Raw genomic sequence first — 3088 nt, forward strand, 5'->3', positions numbered from 1 at the left:
CCAACAACAGAGTTGGGGATCTTTGTGGGGTAAATTGATACACCCCACAACTATCGGATGTACATGTCGACCAGTCAGATGGCATTGGTTTGTAGGGATGTCAGGTTCGATGAGGAGAAGGCCATGCAAGTATCCCTTGAGAGGGAGCTTGAGCTACATGTTGATGAGGAGCTTTTAGCTCCTAAGGTTTAGGGGCCTCAAATTGATGTGGAGAAGCCACATGCAGAGGTTCAAAGAGTGGAGACATCTACTCAGGTAGAGTCTTCTAAAGAGGGAAGAAAGCACACTAGAGAGGCTAACAGATTGTTGGATGATGCATGGGAGAATGTGGGAGCACTCTCTTCTCAACGCAGACAAAGGAGGTCACCAGAGAGGTACACTAGATACATGGCACTTATGGGTTCATGTGTTGTGATAGAGCCATCTTCCTTTCAAGAAGTAGTGCAACAACTGGTTTAGGTTGATGTGATGGTGGAGGAGTATGACTCCATAGTTCGAAATAGTGTTTGGGATGTGGTCCTGAGATCGGAGGACAAGTCAGTTGTGAGCTCTCATTGGCTTTACAAGGTAAAGCAAGTTGCAGATGGTAGTGTGGAGAAGCATAAGCCAGATTTGTGGCCCGTAGCTTTTCACAGGTAGAGGGGATTGACTATGATGAGACCTTCTCTCCTGTTGCAAGGTACTCATAAATCAGATCTATTTTGGCACTATCAGCACATATGGGTTGGAAGATTCATCAGATGGATGTGAAGGCTGCCTTCCTCAATGGCATCATTGAGGAAGAGGTGTACATAGAGCAACTCGAAGGTTTTGAAACCTTGGACCATGAGTCGCATGTGTGCCGACTCAAGAGAGCATTGTATGGGCTAAAGCAAGCACCCCGAGGTTTGGTACACCAAGATAGATAGCTACTTCACTGGGTTGGGCTTCACGAAGAGTGAAGCAAATGCAAACCTGTATCACATAGTGGTGGACAATAAGATGTTGATCATTATACTTTATGTAGATGATATTATATTGACAGGTGATGAGAAGCTCATCAAATCTTGCCAGGAGGACCTTGCAAGAGAGTTTCAGATGAAGGACATGGGGCTCATGCATTACTTTCTTGGCATGGAGGTATGGCAAGGAGATGGGGAGTTGTTTGTATCTCAAGGCAAGTATGCCAATGAGATACTCAGGATATTTCGCATGGAGATCAATAAACACATGGAGACTCCTCTAGCTGGTAACTGGAGGAACGAGGATGCTACTTTAGGGGAAGTAGTGGAAGCTATTGTTTACAGGCATCTTGTGGGTTCACTCATGTACTTGTTTAGCACACAACCACATATGTGATATGCAGTTAACCAGCTTAGCTGTATTGGAAGGCGACAAAGCATGTATTGAGATACCTCAGAGGCACTACTCGATTTGGGTTATGGTACAAACAGACAGAGGGAGTGAAGCTTCAAGGCTTCACTGATGCAGATTGGGCAAGGAGTCCATCCAACAGGAAGAGCACATTAGGATGGATCATTAGTATTGGGTTAGCGACAATTTCTTGGTACAACAAGAAACAGAGATTAGTTGCACTCAATTCGGCAGAGGCATAGTACATGGCTGCAAGTCAAGCAACATGTGAGGCTATCTAGATGAGGAAGATCTTGGTTGGTTTTTTTAGCCAGCAGATGGATCCGACATTGATTTATTGTGATAATCAAATTTGTATCAAACTCTCTAAAAATCCAGCCTTTCATGATTGGTCCAAGCATACTGATATCCTGTATCATCATCTTAGAGATTGTGTATTGAGACAGATCATGTTGTTAGATTACATTCCCATGGAGAAGCAAGATGCTGACATCTTGACAAAGGCATTGTCAAGATGTAAAATGGAGTTTAAAGAGATAGGATCAGGGTAGTTGATAATCCCTTTCTTGTTGAGGAGTGTTGAGAAATGACAACAAGAAATTCCAATTTAATTTGTCCTTGAATTAAACTGTGAATTAAATTCGAATTCTATTCTCATAGCAACTTAAAATAGTTAAATTAAGTTTATTAAACTTACTTAACTTAGGAAATTCGAGTTGGAAGTCTTTTGGAAGTCATGTATATGTTATCCCTACTTTGTAGGAGTCTAGTGTGAGTTAATTGTGAGTTGTAAAATAGAAGACTCAGTTTCATGAGTCAGTTCAGTTAAATTAGTTCTCAAACTGATTGAGAGAACTAATAGTGAGTTAACAGTCAGTGGTGACACTAATGAACTCCATCAGTGCTACCGTAATTAACTAAATATTTACTCATCAGAAACTCATGCATGTTGATTCTAAGCAAGACCCAGTTAAGACTAGAGTGCAGGGACAATGTACTATTTGTTTTAGATTTTTATGAGTTGCACTAATAGTGCATGCAATCAGGAACTAATCCTTGAGGGATTGCACTATTTTTAGAGGCTTTATTTCCCTTTAAATACAAGCTATCCTTCATAGGAATTACACATTGGAATAGAGACTTGGAGAGCTTATGAAGATGCTAAGATTTGGCCTTGAGATTGCTTAACCATCAAATTGTCTCAAACCTCATCGACCAGTGGCAAATTAACCCCTCACTGTTGATGCCTCGATTGGGTAGATGCCATTCGGCTATAAGCTCTACCCTCGATCATATAGCATGGTGCCATAGTATTAGGGCCCATAGGCTTATACCAATGACCACTGGGCTACTCGAATTTTAATAGTGGTTGTTAAATCAAGGTACACAAATAAACAAAGGTTTTTCATATCTAATACCACACACACACATATCTATACACTCTTTCTCGTGCTTGATGCCGCAGGGTATTTGCCACAAACTAAATGTATATAGCTCAAGCCATCCCTGCCTGTAGATGACATACCTAGTAGTTATAACAATGAGTTGACATACAGTGGCAATCAATCATCGACAGAATCTCACTTGAATACCGTTTTGGAGTTATAAACAATAAAAAAGCATTGCACCATTTGGTGCTCTATTAGTTACATATATATTTATATGTGAACAACATATGGTTGCGGTGCAAATAATCACCAACGACCCTCTATATTTCAACTTACAAAGTAAGACT

This window comes from Pinus tabuliformis, chromosome Q (genome assembly GCF_031772625.1).
Source record: "Pinus tabuliformis cultivar Carrire ecotype Pingquan chromosome Q, CPIR1, whole genome shotgun sequence".
Taxonomy (NCBI): Eukaryota; Viridiplantae; Streptophyta; class Pinopsida; order Pinales; family Pinaceae; genus Pinus; species Pinus tabuliformis.